General features: G+C 33.2%; 1 protein-coding gene across 4 annotated transcripts in view; it reads left to right on the top strand.

The window, feature by feature from the left end:
- Positions 1-19,835, top strand: part of SPAG16 (sperm associated antigen 16) — a 1,146,423-nt gene that overhangs the window by 440,596 nt on the left and 685,992 nt on the right. The window lies entirely within an intron of this gene.

Raw genomic sequence — 19,835 nt, 5'->3', positions numbered from 1 at the left:
ATTAGAGAAATACAAATTAAAAGAACTTTGAGTACCACCTCATACCTATCAGATTGGCTAAAATCATTGAATTGGAAAGCAACAAATTTTTATATGTAGAAAAATTGGGATATAATTCATTGTTGGTAGAATTGTGAAGTAATCCACCCATTTTGGAGAGCAATCTGAAATTATGCCCAGATTCTTTCCCTTACTCCCTCCCCACCTTCACTCAGCCTCCCCCTCACCCCAGCATTTAGAAGGCATATGTGAAGTTAAACAAAATGTTTCTGTAAAAGTCATCTTGTAAAAAAACAATAAAGATCTCTCCTCTATTGCACCCCCCCCCCGAATCTCTCAAGAAAAATAAAGTTTAAAAAATGTTTCAATTTGTATTCAGACATAATCATTTCTTTCTTTGGGTATGGACAGCACTTTTCATCATAAGTCCTTCAAAGTAGTTGTATATCAATGTATTGCTGAAAATAGCAAAGTCATTCATAGCGATCATCCCACAACATTGTTATTACTTTGTACACAATATATTTCATTTTGCCTGAGCTCATGGTGGACTTTCCAGGTTTTTCTGACATTCTGCTCATTATTTCTTAGAGAAGAATAATATTCCATCAGAAGCATATGCCACAATTTATTCAGGTAATTGATGGGCATTCCCTCAATTTCTAATTTTTTGCCCTGAGAAAGAGCTTCCATAAATATTTTGTATGTATAGGTCCTTTAATTTTTTAAAAAAATCTTTTTTGGGGATTTATGCTTGTTAGTGGTATTGTTAGGTCAAAGGGTATGCATGATTTCATAACCCTTTGGCCATAGTTCCATTCAATCCAATAGGTATGAGGTAGTTCCTCAGAATTCGTTTAATTTTCATTTCTCCAATCAATAGTGAGTTCAAATATTGTCATTGACTATAAATAAAGATTATAAGTTATAAATAAAGATTAGTTTATCTGAAAATTTCATATCTTTTGCTTATTTATCAATTGGAAAATGGCTTTTCTTTAAAAATAAATTTGACTTAGTTCCCTATATGTTTGAGCAATGAGGGCTTTATCAGAGAAAGGTGCTTCAAAATATATTTTCACTATTAATTATAAAAAAAATTAAATATATTGGAAACTTCCTCTGGAAATGTGTTTTCTTCCTTTAGTATATTTACAAGCTAAATACTAATCCCAGTGGCTGAAAGTAGTATAATTCTAATATAACTTTTCAGCCTTTTTTAGCACTACTCAATTCACCTACTTCATGTTGCATTGTAGTAGAGTATTTCCAGTCTTCTTTATTGCTTGTCTTCTGTTCTCCACCAAGTCTGCATTATTCTCTTTCCTCATCCACACTTCTTGAAATCCTTTCCTTCCTTCATGTCTCTTCTGCTTTTGTTCTTCCTTGATCTTGTTCCTCAGAGGAGACTCCTCTGTCCCCATTCTCTCACACAATTGCCTATGTCCTGTCATGGGCACTTAATTGATTCTAACTTCTGTTTTGATGATGTGTGTAGATGTTTCATTCAGGTACTGAATCAAAGCTTCATAAAGGCAAACTCTGTAACACTTTTCATCTTTGTATCTTGGAGCAGTCTTAGTATATTGATACATATTTGTTGATTGCAATTAAATTGCTCTCTCAAATGTTAAGCATACGTTGTGTTTGCCGAATCTTTTGTTCCTTGAATTCATCTTTCAGATTCTTACATTTTATCTGCATTCAAAACATCACACCTGCCCTCCCTCCTCCTCCCCTTCCCCCAAAAAACCCAAACCTCTCACTTACCTTAAACTACAGGGCTTAATACAAGTTCCATATCTCCTTAATGCCGTGTGCTTAAAATACAAAGATGTTTTGAGTTAATGTTAGAATATTGTTCTTAAGTGTTCATTCTATTCCAATTCAGAGCATACAGTAATATCTGGGAATTATTTTGATGATTATCTACTGTATCCTAAAAAGAACCTCAGAGTTTAAGCTGAAGATTGATTTTTTAACAGAGGCAATGTAACCTATATAGTGTGTCTTGGCATCTTGCTTCCATATGAGATAATTGAAGTGGTGGGACTGAACTGGCTATGTCTTATGCACATATTTTACTTTATATTATATATATATAGTGAATCAAATAACAGAACCCCTGTTCCTGAAACAGTATTCAAAGGAAAAAATTATCTTGTTAAAAATAAATTATTTTGAGATGGCTTTGTGTTTTTAAGTATGTTTACTCTCCTTTTCTTTGTCCTTTCATTTTCCTCTGCTATCTTTTTCCTTTTTCTTAATTTTTTCTTTTGGTTTGCCTTGGTTTTTGTTTGTTTGTTTGTTTGTTTTTGTTTTTTACTTTTCTTCCTCTTATAAAGGCATAAAAATTATGTTGTTCTTTAGTATTTTTTTCAGTTATGTCCAACTCTTCATGACCCCTTTTGAGGTTTTCTTGGCAGAGATACAGGAGTATCTTGCCTTTTCTTCTGTAACTGTTTTAAAGGTGAGGAACTGAGGCAAACAGGATTAAGTGCCTTTCCCAGGTTTACACAACTCAAGCCTGATTCTGAGTCTTGTTAACTCCAGGCTCAGCACTCTATATACTATGGTGCCACCTAGCTGCTCACAATGATTTACAGGTGGGGAAATTAATGGACACAGAGTGCCCCATTAACACATTCAAATACAAAGTGAAGAATTATACTTGCACTGTCTAATCAATTCTGGGTAATCCATGTTAGTGGATAGATGTTCTAGAATATATTAACAAAATTTAACAAGTCCTGTATGCTTAGTGTGGGGATGTTTTAAAACCATGCTTAAGTAGTCTAATTCATTATGCTAACTGATCACTTATTAAATATTAAATGTTATGTTAATATTACAATTAATTAAATGTTAAATATTAGATATTAAATTTAATTCATTTTTGTTACTGTTTATAAAATACCAAGTTAATAACTGAGGACAGATACATAGATAATAAAGCAGGTCCTGAACCCAGGAAGCTTATGATCATAAATTTCAAGCAGTGTTTGATAAGTATTTGAAAATTGAAAATATAGGAAAACTTCTGACTAAATTTAATATTCCAAATTCTTAAAAATATTTTAAGTTTTTAGAGAAAGAAAAATGAAGTTTAGTCCCAGCTTCTAAGGAAAAAAAAGATCAACACTTGTCACTAACTTCCTATATATTTGCATATAGAAAGAGGTCTGTGGGAACTGAATGTAGATCATGACATATTATTTATAACTCTTCTGTTGTTGTTTGCTTTGCTTTCTGTTTTTTCTCATTTTTTTCTTTTTGATCTGATCTTTCTTTGCAGCATGATAACTGTAAATATGTATAGAAGAATTGCACCCATTTAACATATATTAGGTTAATTGCCACCTATAGGAGGGGCTGGGGGAAAATGAGGGAGAAAATTGGAACACAAGGTTTTGCAAGTGTTGATCAGTTTCTTTTCTCAAAAGTTGGGGCTAAATTTCAGGATTTTTTAATGTTATATAATATTAAAAAATAATTCTTACATGTAGTTTTTTTTTTGTTGATTTCCACGTTTATCTATTCTGATGAATTTATCACAACTTATATTTGCCAGTGTAGCAAATATGCCAACTTTTAGACCAGGTTTTCTTAAACTTTTCCTACTCACAAACCTTTTTCACCAGAGAAATTTTTATGTGATCTTGGGTATATAAAATAGCCATACAAATCAAATATTTACTAATAATAAATCATATTTTTACAATGCCCACATTCAGTTATAGGACTCCATGGAAGGTTACAATCTAGTTTAAGAAACTTTGCATACTACAGCAATCAAATGAGAATACACTTTTTAACAAGTTTGCATACCATATTTGTTTCCTTTGACCTTGTTACAAAAGTGTTTCTTTCATAACCAGCCTCAACAACCAATTTCTTTTATCGGTGACTAGGAAACTTTCTAATCAATTTCAATTCAGTGTAATGACAATGTGCATTGCATAACATATGTATAATTTTGTTTGGCTCCGTGTTTTGCTTAATATTATCTACTTAATTTTTGACCTAATTTTTTAAAAATTGCATTTTCTCATCCATATCCATTGCTAAGATAATTGAAAATAAATTATTTTAAAATGGCTGTTGCTTCTTTGATTTTACATTTTCTCTCTCATTAGAGTGCCAGGAAGTATGGCTTTGGGAGGAAAATACTGTGTTAGGTCCCATCAAGCTCTTTCACACTATAGTTTTAAAGACCATATTTTCCTTCTCTATCTGAATATTTAAAAGATGTGGAAAATAGAAAACACCCTTCTTATTTATTTATTTTGATTGTTCGCAGTCCCCTCAAGCTCTTTCTTTGGGATAAATCATGCCAGCTATTATGCCCCTCCATACAAGTTGTATTTCTAAATTGTTGCTCATCTTGTACAACTTGGATTCACCTGTATCCTCAGTGTGTAGTTTCATTAAAACTATCATGAATCGTGATAAAGTAGAACTGACAAATGGCTTATGAAAACATCTTCATGAAGGGGCAGCAGCAGTTTACACAAGTGCATCAGAGAATGGTGCTGTCAAGGATAGAAAGAGTTGCCCCTCACAGGAGTGGCAGATAGCAATCACTGAAATCTGGGTTTGAATTCTACTTCCCACATTTCCCTGTTGTATGACCATATGCTAATACAGATTTGTTTCAAATCTTTTAATACTGGTATTTTTTATTTTTGTGAAAGTATTTTATTAGATAGGAAATATAGATTGGTTAGTTAGGTTTTTTTCCCTCTTTGTTATTTTTTTCTTTCTGTGAGGCAGTTGTGGTTAAGTGATTTGCTCAGAGTCACACACAGCTAGTGTTACGTGTCTGTAGGCAGGTTGAAACTCAGGTCCTCCTGAAATCTGTTCTCCCTATCATGGTGCCATCTTGCTACTCCAAATGGTAATATAATTTTGATGAATATATCAGATGTCTTATATTAAAATTACCATATATCTGAAACATTCTATAGTCTCACAGGTCTCTGAAAAATGGTGAAAGAAAAAGGAAATTAGTCCAAAAAAATTTATTTCCAAAACCAACATGGTTTTCTTTCTATTGTTTTGCTCCAGATACTGATCTCCCTGTTTCCAAACTCCAGACTGTGAACCTGACCCAATTCATTGTTCTTTTCTCAACATTCCCCAAACTAGCATCATTTTGAAGAGAATAAATCAAGTACCCCCAGTATTCTATGCCCTTTTAGATGATTTTTATGTAGGCATATCAGTCAAGAAGGTGAGTGTACAATTTTCAAGGCACCTCTTTCTTCCTTCTAAAGTATAGATAGTATATTGCAATTCCCCCAAAAGCTAAATCAAAATGTCTACATGAACTTGATATGTGCAATTATAAGATCACTTTCAACAAAATGTAGGCCAAATTGTTAGCAAAAGAAAAATTTGGAATGAGAATAAAAAAAAAAACCTCTGTTAGAATAGGTGACAAGATCAGCATTACAGAAGATCAAAAATGATGTTGCCAAGTCAAAGTGAGCACATTGGAGCACAGAGCCATTGCTAATTCAAGATCAGGAATATTAAAGCTCAAACTCAATGGGGTTAGGCAACTACCTAGGGTGGACTGAAAGAGTAAGGTCAAGATTCACCCTACCATCATTCTGAGAATATCTAAGAGTAAGTCACCAATTTGGAATCTTTCCAAACAAAGTTGTTCATATTATATAATTTTATCAAGTGATCTTGTGGTTATTTAGAAAATTATTTAGAATGAATAGTCAAATCCTATTTTCTGAAATTTATGTACATTAAGTAATAGAATCCTTAAGCATGACTATAAGCATAAATTAAAACCTATAAATGCAAAGGCCAGAAAGGAATGACCTCTGAAAATTCATTACTCTGCTGAATGGCTGGAAAGGAATCATCTCTAGAGCTGAGAATGAAGAAGGTAATAAAAGAATTTACTGGGCTTGTGGGGATTAAGAATCTAATGTTTTAACAGTAGTGTGGTACTAAAGAATCATGGGCTAGAGGTCATCTCTTCAGCTTCCATTTCTCTATCCTGATAGTTCTTTTATATTTAATTTGAAATTACCTCCTGAAAGTCACGCAGTGTTTTAATGTTATCATTTTTGATCTGTTAATCTTCTTTGTCAATTTGATAGAGAGTAAAATCTTATTTCATATTGCACTTTAGTTTTTTGTGATTATAAAGATTTGTTCATGTGATTTTTTTTTATAGTTGTAATTTCTTTCTTGAAGACTGAATTTTCCTGCTGTTTGATAACTGATTTATTGAGGAATGTCCCCTGTTCCCCATATTTTTCCTTATTTGTTTTAATTTCCTATGTATCGTGGATATTAGGTCTTTATTAGAGATGTAAATAATTCCTCCAATGAATTGTTTTCTTATATTTCTAATTTCACAGATTTTGGTTTTTTAAACTTTTAAATTTTTGTGTAATCAAAATTATATATTTTATCATTCATGATAACTTCTAAGCTTTGATTAATTGAGAATTATAATCTTAATCATAGCTGTGCAATGTACCTTCTTTTATTCCAACCTTTCATCCTTGATATCTGATATGTTTAGTCTGGAAATAGTCTTTTTTTTTTTTTTTTTTTTTTTTTTTTTTTTAAGATGTGCTAAATTTGGGTTTTCATTCAGGTACTATAACTTATAGATTCTGTGTTCACTTTATCTCTGATTCTAGTAGTTCTAGGCACTTTCAATTTGTTATTTCTTTAAATGTAATATCTAGGTTTTCTATTTTATCACAGTTTACAGAAATTCTCAAGACTCTTAAATTACTTTTCCTTGTTTTGTGTCCTTGACTATTTGTTTCTGATACTAGATAAGTTAAATATCCTGTTTTCTTTTAAAATTGATTTTGTTTTAATATTTCTCGTACAATTTATTTTTTTCTTCTGTTTTTAAAGTATTAAATTATTGGGTAACATTTTCCATCTTCATTTCTAAGATGTTGGAGGCTTTGTGCTATAATGAAAAGATCACTAAGTCTGGTATCAGAAGACTGGGTTCAAATTCTACTATCTGACCTTAAATGATTTTATTTATCTTGAATCTCATTTTACTTACTCATATGTAAGACCTCTTCAGATCTCTACCAGCTCTAATGATTTAATATGAATCTGTGTATACATTCTTTTTTAAAGAATTCAAATATGATTATCTCGTTTTAATGATTCTTCTTTTTTTTTTTTTTTTGAGACACAATGCATATTCCTTTGGGGGCTTCTATTTGTCATTATTGCAACTTTTGAAAAAGTGTTTCTGTCTTAATTCAGTCTTTTTTTCTTCTGTAATTGTAAATTAGGATTTTCTTTACTCATTATTTCTTTATTGTACAAGTAGCTTTCTTCTGTTTGCTTATTTCTTTTGTCTTATTCTTAAAAAACAACAACAACAACACTATGAATGGACATGACTTAAAGGTCCTCCTCTTTGCTGTTTCTTTATAACTTTTTAAAAGTTTTACTTAATAGCTAGGTGGTGCATTGGATAGAGTACTGGGCTTGGAATCATAAAGATTCATCTTCCCAAATTCAAATCCAGCCCTGTGAACCTAGGCAAGTCACTAAACCTTATTTGCCCGAATTCCTCTGAGATGGAGAACAAAATGATAAACCATTCTAGTATCTTTGCCAAGAAAACAGCAAAATGAAGGGATTGCAAGGGACCTTAGTGAACAGACTCCATGAGTTACAATTTCTATCACCCTGGGAAAATCACTTCACTCTGTGTGCCTTAGTTTCCTTATCTATAAAATGAGCTACATAGGATCATGAAAAGTTGGACAAGACCAAAATGATTAAACAATAGCTGCTGAAACCTGCTGTCCCTCTTCTCTGGCAGCGTGGGACCTCAAAAAAGAGAGAGAGCTTTAAGAAAATACAGAATTTTAGTCCTTGGTGCATTTGGCAAGCCTGACTAGTCATAATGTTTTAGCCTTATTTCCTCTGAAGCCTTGGTCTAGGACCCCAAAGTAGAGACTGTGGAACTGAATGAAGTGGCTGAATCTGCCATAACCCTTCCTAGAATCCTAAGTGTAGTAATTGAGTTGGATCGTGATGTTCCAGGGTTTTGCCCATTCTGGCTTTCTCACACTGGGGCATTACAATGAATCAGGCATTTCTCTGTCTCTTTTGGTCTGCTTTTGGTGCAGGCTCTGCTTTGTGACACAATCTTGGATGGGCTGAAGATGCAGGAATCTACATATCTCTCCCTCAGGAGAGTCCCTAGTTTTCCTCTTATCTGATCCCTCCTATTATATTTTTGATGATTTGTAAGTATTTTTCATTGTTACTGAGGTTTCTAAAGAAAAATGGGCCTGGCTGGCCATTTACCACCCTTGTTTTCTAAAGTCCCATTTGATTACTATTTCGAATGAACTGTGGTGCCTTAATTTTGTAATTCTGCAGCCTCCTGTCTGTGTGTCATGGACAACTAGTATGGTATCCATAGAATTCTCTTTTATGAAATCTTAATTAGGATGAAATATGGAATCTTTCTTTTATAAAAAATATTTAAAACAGCAAGATACAAATTTTTGTGTTTGCATCTGGATTGAGATAAGCATTAAATCCTTTTAGGGATTTTTTTGGGCGCACTACCTTATTTTATACATCTACTAAAATAACTGTGTTTTGAAGAGACTTAGCTGTGAACAGTTGAGGATTTAGAAAACCCAAATTTCCTAGTGGATAAGAGATTAATTTTAAAAATCTTTTATAGAACGGGAAGATTATCCTATAAATACTTGAGCCTGCATCTTTAAATCTAGTTCAGAAATTCATGGTTATTATTAAGAGCTATTCTCTCTTACATAATATTCTCTCAGTATTTTAGGCAAGTTGCTTTGAAAATTATAAAGAAAAAGAAATACAATAAATATGTATCATGATCCTCTCCATAAATTTTCTCCAAGCCTATGAAATTAGAGGGAATTTTAAAATGAAGTTATTTACTTCTTAAATTAACTTTGGAAAAAAATCTCATTATAATCTTTGAATTACTGGGATAAAATATCAAGCAGGCAAGGTAGTTTATGATTTGCATTCTTTCACTCCTCCTCTCCAGTATGTGGTCATCATATTGAATTATGTAAAAGACTAACCCTCCTCTTTCAAAAAATTTTTTATTCATGGATGGCTATCATTTACGCATCTGAGCATTCTTGTCCAAGTATTCCTAGTTCACAGAGATACTATAGGCTGAGAAAAATATGGGCATAGGGGAAAAACATGTACTTAAGCACGAAGTTATTAATTTGACCTCTCAGCCCCACAATTTGATTTCCACTTGAACATTCCCCAGTCCAGCCTTTGCCCTGCCTTCTGATGTCTCTATACTTCAGTGATTTTTATCATTATATCAAGGATCTCTGTTTCCCTGCTATGAAAACACCTTAAATTGTCAATCGAGATCCATGGATGACTTAGGAAGTAAAATCTTTCTAATTAGTCTGAATCTCTGAGAAGCAAAGGGGCACTCTTAGAGCCTGTGCATAGGTCATCCTAATTCCACTTTAAGTACTCTCCCCATAGCACTGCCCTATCTCATCAGCACTGCTGCCATCCAAAGGACTCCTAAGCTGACAAAACAGGGCTTAGTAAAAAATGTTACAGATGGATGTTTCTTTTTAAAATTTAAAGCACAGTAGAGTGTTTTTTAGAGTTGTCATCCATAATAGATATTGCTCATATAGGTAAAACTATAGCAAGAGCTCCATCTATACTGAGTATTTCTTTTTTTTTGTATTTTTTTCATTTATTAAACATTTTTTCTCCAACAGAAAAAAATGGAGGGAGGGAGGAAGGAAGGAAGGGAAGGAGGGAGACAGGGAAGGAGGGAAGCAAGGAGACAGGAAAGAGGGAAGGAGAGAAGCAGAGAGTGAGGGAGGGAGGAAAGGAAGGAAGCAAAGAGTCTATGTCTCATGAGATAGCATTCTGCTTTATCAGTCCTCTGGAAGGATGGTTGATCATTTAGTTGGTCAGAGTTCTTAAGTCTTTGTTTGCATCTTAATGACATTAAAATGGACATTGTTCTTGTGCTTGTGCTCACTTCATTCTGTATCAGTTCATTCTGGGCCTTTGTTATTCCTACCACATGCTTTAATGCACCCTGGGATGGTGGCTGAGAATAAGGCATCAGTAAAATGAGATTGAATTTTGAAACAATAGTAGTAGTAATAGCTGACATTTATCTAGCATTGTGCTAAGTGCTTCATAATGATTACCCTATTTTATCCTCACAATAATCCAGTGAGTTAGGTATCATTATTACAGATGAAGAAACTGAGGCAGACAGAATTTAAGTGACTTGTTAAGAGTTACATAGTCCAGACTTGAATTCAGGTCTTCCTGATCCTGGCAGTTTTTCTATGCTAACTGTTTTCTAAGTGTACACTTGTGATAGTTCCTTCATTATAATACTAGATTTCAGCTAGTTTTATTCAAGGTCTCACTGTACTCATCGGCAGCACAGAGAGAACATCAATCTGTCATTGAACTCTGTTATCATATCACTAAAAAATTAGGTAAAGGTGACAGAATTCATTGAGTCAGAAAGGTCTCTTTGTTCTTTGTGAGACAAAACAGAACAAAATATGCCAGTGTAACATCAAGCTCCAAATTAAAGGCCTTGAAAATAATTATGCAAGAATCAGAGATTTTTTTATGTATTCCTAGAAATATACCAGCAATTTACAGACATTTTTTATTTCAAAAGGTATGAAAAAATAAAAAATCATAGCATGTATATTTAAGCACATGCTATGGATAATTAAGTTATGCCTAATTTCAAGAAAGAGACATCTTATCAGAAAGTATATTTCTCATATCACTTCCACTTGAAAATGAAACTGCAAGCTTAATATGATTTAGAGCTGGGTTCGTGTATAAGTGTGTGTATATGAGTGTGTAAATGAATGTGTGTATATGTGCCTGAGTGTGTGTACGTGCATGTGTGTATGTGTATGATCTACTCATAATCACCATGTGTCTTCTCATTGTCCATTGGATGATAAACAAATTAAAATCTTCAAAAACCACGGTATTCCATGACTTGCAGGCATACAAATCATCAGAAGAGTATTAATGATAGAATGATGGGTCTTTCTTTTAAAGTGAAGCATACTATCATTTAAAATGTTGTAAAATGTCCTAAAGCCAATCCAGACTGCTTACCTTCCCCTTTTCTACCTGAATAGAAGGGGTCTAGATAAATGACCATCTGAAACTTCATTGTTTCTAGAGAAATTTATTTCCATTTGAAATCTGCAGACATCATTTATAAAAACAGAAAATATATTTGTTGAGTATGTCTTCCGCTTACATATCTCCTAATATTATTAATCAAGTTATTATTAATATTTATTTGTTATTATCTTTAAAAATCTTCTGTGATTTTGGCATTTCCATGGTTGCCATGTTGAAGGAGAAACTTTAAGGCAGATATGTGCTTGTCTGCATAAATATTTTTTTAAAAAGCTTATATACTTGTAAGATTAATTAATATTATTATATACTTGTAAGATTAATTAATATTACCAACACTTTATTAAACAGAGGCAATTAACAAAATAGTAAATCTATCTGTGAGTTGTAGCAATTAGTAAATTATGAGGTCTAAGAGCAGGTCATTAGATTTGACAGTTAAGAATTTTAGATCAAGCAGTTTTAAGTTGGGTGATAAAGCAAAAAATTGCAAATACAGGGTGAGAATGAATGAAAGAGAGAATAATAAACTATTTTTTTTTTTTTTTTGATGAGCTACACTGAGAGAGGAACAAAGTATATAGAATGATAGCTGGTAGAGAAATAGAGTCTAATAGTGTTTTGTTTTTGTTTTCGAGAATAGGAGAGAATTCAATGTATTTACAGTAAGAAGGAATCAGTAATTAAAAGGAAACTGAAGAGCATATATAATGTATATATTATGTAGATATATTGTACATATACAAAGAAAAAAGAAAAAGAAAAAGGAAACAAGGAAGTAAAAAAAGGAATGAAGGAAGAAAAGAAGCAAGGAAGGAAGCAAAAAAAAGGAAGGAAGGAAGAGAAAAAGATAGAAGAGCAGAGAGAAAGAGGAGCAAGAGGAGGAAGAGGAGGAGGAGATGTTTACTAAAGAAAAACTTTAGCTATTTTACAGTTTAGAGCACTAGAATTCTGATCTAAGCTAAATAAGATTTGAGACCTTGCCATTAAAAAAACTAAAGAAAAAAATTGTAATTAAAAGATGACTTGGTTTAAACGCTAATCATTTGTAAAGTCACACCCATAAATTCTGTCTTATACACAAACTTTTCTATCAAAGGCATGTTTCTATTTCTTATCATGCTCTATACATTTAATTATTAGTGATTTTCTGGGTTTTTGTACATTTAAATGAGATCAGTAGGGATCAAAGTAAAATAAAAATGAGATTTTATGGAAACAGCAGAATCAAATATCTAGCACAGGACTGGGCATATAATCTAGATAAATGTTTATTATAGGTCTAGGTAAATGTTTATTAAAGCTTCAACTTTATGAATGTCCATCTACTTCTACTCCTGTGAGTCACTTCATTCTTCATTAATATTTTCATTAATCCTTCACTAATAAGAGTAGGCTAGACATAAATAAAAGAAAAAAAATGTTTTACCTATTGAAGTTAGACATCATGTAGTGCCATCAGCTGACTTAAGGGTAAAATTCCTCTCTCTGATATCATCTTTTTTAAACTCTGGATCACACTGAAATTGTATAAACAGAATATCCCAAAAGATTTTTTAAATTAAAATTTTAATAATGGAAGGAATAGGAGAGTTCCATCTATGATTCAAGATCCCCTCACCAATATTTTTGGTAAACAGTTCCATTCAGAATCTGTGTTGGTTTTTTGGTTATTGTTTGTTTTGTTTTTTATACTATCAATATCCATAGTTCTAAACACAAGGTGGAATTGAATGTTTATGCACATATTCATTGACATAAGAAAACACTAATCTATTTAAACATTTGTTCTTGAGGTTTATTTGTCTTTTTTGCACTTTCATTGCTCCAGAAATTCATTCATATGTAAGACAAATGGAGAATTATTGTCATGTTTTGTGTCAAGCATGAATGTTGATATATAAAAATGATGATGCCTTTGTTAGTATGAGCCATATATTAGTATGCTCATTATGCAGAGAGAAATTCTTTGTACAACTTGATAGAGCTTTGTTTTCTTACAGATACCTTCTTTTACATTTACTATTTTTCTTTAACATTTTTATTTAAACTTGTGAGTTGTAAATTTACTTGATTTGCATATATTTTATTTTTATTTAAAGTTTTGAGTGGCAAATTTTATTTCTCCCTCCTTTCCTTCCCTCTCCCCTCCTTGAGACAGTAAGTAATCAGACACAGGTTATACATGTTCAATTATGTATAACCTTTTTATGTTAATCATTTTGTATAAGAAAACTCAAATAAAAGAAAACAAATAAGAGAAAGAAAGTGAAAAATAGCATACTCCAGTCTCCATTTCAGTTCTTTCTCTGAAGATTATATATTTCATCACTACTTCTTTGGGATTGTTTTGGATCATTGCATTGCTGAGCATAGCTAACTTATTCCCAGTTCTTCATTGAACAGTATTGCTTTTATTAGTGAACAACTTTTTCTTGATTCTATTCACTTTACTGTGTCCCAGTTCATGTCTTCTCAAATGTTTCTGAAATCATCCTGCTTGTCATTTTGTACAGCGCAATAATATTCCATTACAGTCATATATCACAGCTTGTTTAGTCATTCCCCAATTGATATGCATCCCTTTTATTTCCAGTTCTTTGCCACCATAAGAGAGTGGCTATAAATATTTTTTGTAGATATATATCCTCTTCCCTTTTGGGGGGATGTCTTTGTGATATGGATCTAGCAGTGGTATTGATGGATTTCAAAATGTATGCATTGTTTTATAGGCCTTTGGGTGTAGTTTCAAATTGCTCTCCAGAATGATTGGATCAGTTCACAACTCTAACAATAGTGCATTACTGTCTCAGTTTTCCCACATCCCTTCTAATAGCCAATATTTTTCTTTTTTGTCATATTACCCAGTCTGATAGGTGTGAATTGGTACCTCAGAGTTGCTTTAATTTGCATCTCTCTGATCAATATTGATTTAGAGCATTTTTTCATATGACTAGGGTTAACTTTGATTTCTTTGTATGAAAACTCTGTTCATATACTTTGATAATTTATCAATTTTTAGAAATCTGAGTTTTTTTTAATATCTTTTTATTGACAGAACTCATGCCAGGGTAATTTTTTACAACATTATCCCTTGCACTCACTTCTGTTCCGATTTTTCCCCTCCCTCCCTCCACCCTCTCCCCCAGATGGCAAGCAGTCCTATACATGTTAAATAGATTACAGTAGATCTTGGATACAATATATGTGTGCAGAACCGAACAGTTTTCTTGTTGCTCAGGGAGAATTGGATTTAGAAGATATAAATAACCTGGGAAGAAGAACAAAAATGCAAACAGTTTACATTCATTTCCTAGTGCTCTTTCTTTGGGTGTAGCTGCTTCTGTCCATCCTTGATCAATTGAAACTAAATTAGATCTTGTCTTTGTTGAAGAAATCCACTTCCATCAGAATACATCCTCATACAGTATCGTCGTTGAGGTATATAATGATTTCCTGGTTCTGCTCATTTTGCTCAGCATCAGTTCATGTAAGTCTCGCCAATCCTCTCTGTATTCATCCTGCTGGTCATTTCTTACAGAACAATAATATTCCATAACATTCATATACCACAATTTACTCAACCATTCTCCAATTGATGGCCATCCATTCATTTTCCAGCTTCTGGCCACTACAAACAGGGCTGCCACAAACATTTTGGCACATACAGGTTCCTTTCCCTTTTTTAGTATCTCTTTGGGGTATAAGCCCAGTAGAGACACTGCTGGATCAAAGGGTATGCACAGTTTGATAACTTTTTGGGCATAGTTCCAAATTGCTCTCCAGAATGGCTGGATGTGTTCACAATCCCACCAACAAGGTATCAGTGTCCCTGTTTTCCCACATCCCCTCCAACATTCTGCATTATCTTTACCTGTCATTCTGGCCACTCTGACAGGTGTGTAGTGGTATCTCAGTTGTCGTCTTAATTTGCATTTCTCTGATCAATAGTGATTTGGAACACTCTTTCATATGAGTGGTAATTGTTTTAATTTTATCATCTGAAAATGGTCTGTTCATGTCCTTTGACCATTTGTCAATTGGAGAATGGCTTGATTTCTTATAAATTAGAGTCAATTCTCTATATATTTTGGAAATGAGTCCTTTATCAGAACCTTTGACTGTAAAAATGTTTTCCCAGTTTATTGTTTCCCTTCTAATCTTGCCTGCATTAGTTTTGTTTGTACAAAAACTTTTCAATTTGATATAATCAAAATTTTCAAGTTTGTAGTCAATAGTGATCTCTAGTTCTTCTTTGGTCATAAATTCCTTCCTCTTCCACAGGTCTGAGAGGTAAACTATCCTATGCTCTTACAATTTATTTATGATCTCATTCTTTATGCCTAGATCATGAACCCATTTTGACTTTATCTTGGTGTATGGTGTTAAGTGTGGGTCAATGCCTAGTTTCTGCCATACTAATTTCCAATTTTCCCAGCATTTTTTGTCAAATAATGCATTCTTATCCCAAAAACTGGGGTCTTTGGGTTTGTCAAACACTAGATAGAGTTATTGGCTGTTTTGTCCTTTGAACCTAACCTATTCCATTGATCAACTAGTCTATTTCTTAGCCAATAGCAAATAGTTTTAGTAACCGCTGCCTTATAATATAATTTTAGATCTGGTACATCTAGGCCACCTTCATTTGATTTTTTTTTCATTAATTCCCTTGAAATTCTTGACCTTTTGTTTTTCCATATGAACTTTGTTGTTATTTTTTTCTAGGTCAGGAAATAGCTAATAAAACTACACTAGTGGGGGACCTTAACTTTTCCCTCTTAGAATTAGATAAATTGAACCAAAAAATAAACAAGGAAAAAGATCAGGAAGTGAATTAAATTCTGTAAAAATTACAGATTTCTTGAGAAAACCGAATGGGAATAAAAAAAGACATATCTTTTCCTCAGCAGTACATGATACCTACACAAAAAAACTGACCATGTATTAAGAACATAAAAACCTCATAATCAAATTCAGGAAAGCAGAAATAGTAAACATATCCTTTTCAACTCATAATGCAATTATGGATAAAGGAAGAAGAATTTGAAATTATAAATTAAATAATATATTCCTTAAAACAAGTAGGTCAAAGAAGAAATCATAGAAACAACCAATAATTTCATTAAGGAAAATGACATATGAAAAGGTACTCTAAATCATTATTGATCAGAGAAATACAAATTAAGACAGCTCTGAGATACCCATACACACCTCTCAGATTGGCTAAAATGAGAGGAAAAGATGATGCCGAATATTGCAAGGATATGGGAAAGCTGGGACACTTGCTGATGGAGTTGTGAACTGATTCAACTATTCTGGAGAGCAATTTGGAACTATGCCCAAAGGACTATCAAACTGTGCATTTCCTTTGACCCAGGAGTATCTGAACTGGGCTTGTATTCTAATGAGATCATAAAGGAGGGAATTTTTTTCCTTTTTTTTTTTTTTTTTTTCTTTTGGAGCTTGATTTTTCTTGTATGGCATAATATTTGTGGACACATTTATAGAGGAATTGCAAATGTTTGACATATATTGGAGCACTTGCCAACTGGGGCAACATAGGGTTTTGTCGGGGTGAATGTCGAAAATTACCTGTGTATATGTTTTGAAAACAAAAAGCTATAATTAAAAAAAATAAAATGACAATAATGAGACAACATACCAAAACGTATGAGATGCAGTCAGCTTGGTGTATTTTCTTTCTTGTTTTTGGAGTGAGGATACATCCCATCAGAGTCACTTTATATCTATACCCTCTGTCTATGTCCACTCCTTCCAAGTACTTTGATAGTAATAGAGTTTCAAATATTATCTTACCATATAGAAGTATGAACAATTTAACCTTATTGAATTTCTAATGTTTTATCATTCTTGTTTCTTTTTTAGCTTTTTTTTGTTTTCTTTGAGTCTCATATTTTTTCAAGACCTCTAATTCTTTAATGTGGAGCTGCTAAATCCTGTGTTATCCTGACTGTATTTCCATGGTTTTTGAACTGTATTTTTTTGGTTGCTTGAAATAGCTGTGAGATCTGGAATTTGATTATGGTGTTCCCAGAAGTTTTCACTTTAGTATCCCTTTCAAGCAGTGATGGGCAGATTCTTTCAATTTCTATTTTACTCTTTAAATATGTAATATATAATATGTATATAATATATATTTCTTAATATATCAAGGCAGTTTTCTTTGATAATTTCTTGAAAGGTATTATTCAAACCCTTTCAGGCTTTCAGGTAGTACAAACATTCTTATATTAGCTTTCCTGAATTTATTTTCTAAGTCATTTTTTTAAAATGAGAAATTTCACATTTTGTTCTTTTTTGTTGTTGTTCTTTTTTGTTCTTTTACTTTTTGATTTTTTTGCATCTTTAGTTTTTATAGAGTCCTTAGTTTTCATTTGTTCAATGCTTGTTTTTAAGGAATTAATTCCTTCAGTGAGCTTTTATACTTCTTGTTCCATTTGGCCAATTTTCTTTTTACGAAGTTATTTTCCTCAGTAAATTTTTGTATATCTTTTCCCCTTCTACTGACTCTCTTTTTTCATGATTCTTTTGCATTACTCTCATTTCTTTTCCCAATTTTTCTTCTACTTCTCTAATTTGCTTTTAAAAATTCTTTTTAAAGCTCTACCAGGAATTCTTCTTAAGTCCAAGGCTAAATTACATTTTTCTTTCTTTCTTCACATGTAGCCATTCTGATAGTTGATGATTTCTAAGTTTATGACTTGAGCCTCCCTATCACCTTAGTGACTTTCTACAATCAAGATCTTTTCTTCTTCTTCTCATTTTTCTGTCTTTTTTGTATCTTGCTGTTTTTGTGTGCAAGTTATACTCTGGCCCTGCAGGTCCCAAGCTTTTTGTGTTAGAGCTTGGGGCTTACTATTGATTCTCACCAACTTCACACTTATATACCTGCTTTAGCTGGAGGGTAGGCTTGCCTTCTGGCTTGCATGGTTTGCAGGGGTGGGGCCTTGCTGGCTTGCAAGGGCAGTAGTTTTTCTGGTGGCCAGTCCTGGAGAAAGGTCTGCTCTAGGAGTGGGTCCTTTGGTTGGGTTGCTACAGAAATTGCTCCTCTCTGCTGATAATTCTGGGTAAAGCTTCCCTATTGGTCAGCCCTGGCCTCCCTGGTGGCTAATGCCGAGGGTGAGGTGTCTGGGCTGCACAGACTTCTCAGCTCCCTAGGGGCTGCTGCTTTGCAGAAGGATGGGACCTGAGGCTTGGAGCCCTGCTGCAGGCCCCTTGTTGGGAAGCCTAGGTGCTGCTGCTGCTTTTGTACCTCTCTCACCTCCCAGGCCAGTGAGAGCAACCTTTCTTGTCTGCTAGAAAGCTGCTTCCTTGCTCCTAGATAAATCATGAGGCCATTTTCTCATTATCTGGAGGGGAATTTGGGGGATTTCGGAACGGTCCTTCCTTATTGAAGAACATTCCAGAGAACAAAAAAATGCACCAGATATTAAGGTTCAATTCATGGGTGTTTGCGGTATTTTCTTTCACTATGTCAATAACAATGCGAATTTAGCTTTTGATTCTGCCACTAGGTGGCAAGAACGGCCACCTGCAGTCTGGAGCGGGATGAGGAAGTGTCTCAGCTGTTTGAGCCAGTCAGATGAAACAATCACATTGACTGCATTTTAGTAAAAAGCTTGTGAAAAACTTGGCGCTGGAGAGGATGAAAACTATTTGTTGAAATTAAATTTGAGGACTGAATTCATTATCATGGATATTGAGAAATTCTCCAAGTCTGTAGAAAGTCTTTGTCTACAGAACACTCTCTGAGTCCTTTCCATTTTTACATTTCCCTTATCTGAGTGATTTGAATTTTTATTTGCTCAATACACCCCAGAGAAAGTGTGATATAATGATATAACTCTCCTTTTCAGATGCTTTGCGTGTGTGTGTGTGTATGTGTGTGTGTGTATGTGTGTGTGTGTATGTGTGTGTATTTGCATTTGTTCTGTCCTCAGGAAAAGTATCTTTGGAGGTATTTTATTGGTTATAAATTGATTCCTGATTTTTGAAAAATATGAGTTTAGGGGGGGAAAAGCAACAATCCCACCACTTTCCCTCATTCATTTAAATAATAATAAAATGAGTTACATTTACAGAGTGCTAAAATTGTAGAACGCTATCTTTATAACACTTTGGTAATGTAATCAATCAATACAATATAAAATAAATCAATACTCCATTTTATATATAAAGAAACTGAGTCTGACAGGCAAAATCAAATATAATAGAGCTGAAACCTGAACTAAAATAATTAAATCAAATAATCTTTGGAATGGAGGTGTAAGCTGCAAAGAAGTGTAAGACATAGTTCACAGGTCATACAACAAGGATGATTACTCTTAAATAGTCTTTAGATAATTGATAATAATGAAACAATTTCAGTGTTTTCAGATCTGAGAGATCTTTCTCTAAGTTCAGTTTTTTTTCATGTATTTAATAAACATTTATTAAATACCCACTATGTGCCAGTCCTTCTGCTAAGCATTCATTTAAAAAAAGATGCAAAAGGTAGTTTTTGTCTTTCAGGAACTTACTGTCTAGTGGGGAAGACAACATGCAAGCAACTATATATAAACATGCTATATACAAAATAAATAGAAACTAACTAAGAAAGGCATGACACTAGAATT

This window comes from Sarcophilus harrisii, chromosome 3, assembly GCF_902635505.1.
Source record: "Sarcophilus harrisii chromosome 3, mSarHar1.11, whole genome shotgun sequence".
Taxonomy (NCBI): domain Eukaryota; kingdom Metazoa; phylum Chordata; class Mammalia; order Dasyuromorphia; family Dasyuridae; genus Sarcophilus; species Sarcophilus harrisii.
This window is presented reverse-complemented; position numbering and strand designations above follow the sequence as displayed.